We start from the raw sequence: 329 nt of genomic DNA, 5'->3' as shown, positions 1-329 counted from the left end.
GGAAAGAGCCCAACTGGGAGCCTCCCGCCGCACAATGCCGGCTCTGGGCAGCCCGAAAGCCCTTGCCAGGGATTTTGCCGGCGTTTCCGTGCCGTCTGCATCCCCGGGGCGACGTGACACTGTTTACAGGAAATACTGACGGAGGTTAAAGGAGAGAAACTCTGGATTTCTCCAGCGAAACGGGCACTTGAGCTTATTGCTTCCTCCCGGCGTGGCAGGGGCTGCGTGGAGACTTGCCCAGTTTTTGGTGAAAGAATAAAGCGGGGAGGGCTGAGGATAAAAAAAAAAAGGAAAAGAAAATAAAAGACATGCGAAAAAGCTGAGGCCCT

This window comes from Apaloderma vittatum, unplaced genomic scaffold (assembly GCF_000703405.1).
Source record: "Apaloderma vittatum isolate BGI_N311 unplaced genomic scaffold, ASM70340v1 scaffold25403, whole genome shotgun sequence".
NCBI classification, from domain to species: domain Eukaryota; kingdom Metazoa; phylum Chordata; class Aves; order Trogoniformes; family Trogonidae; genus Apaloderma; species Apaloderma vittatum.
The sequence above is the reverse complement of the archived record's forward strand: the minus strand, read 5'-3'. Positions refer to the sequence as shown.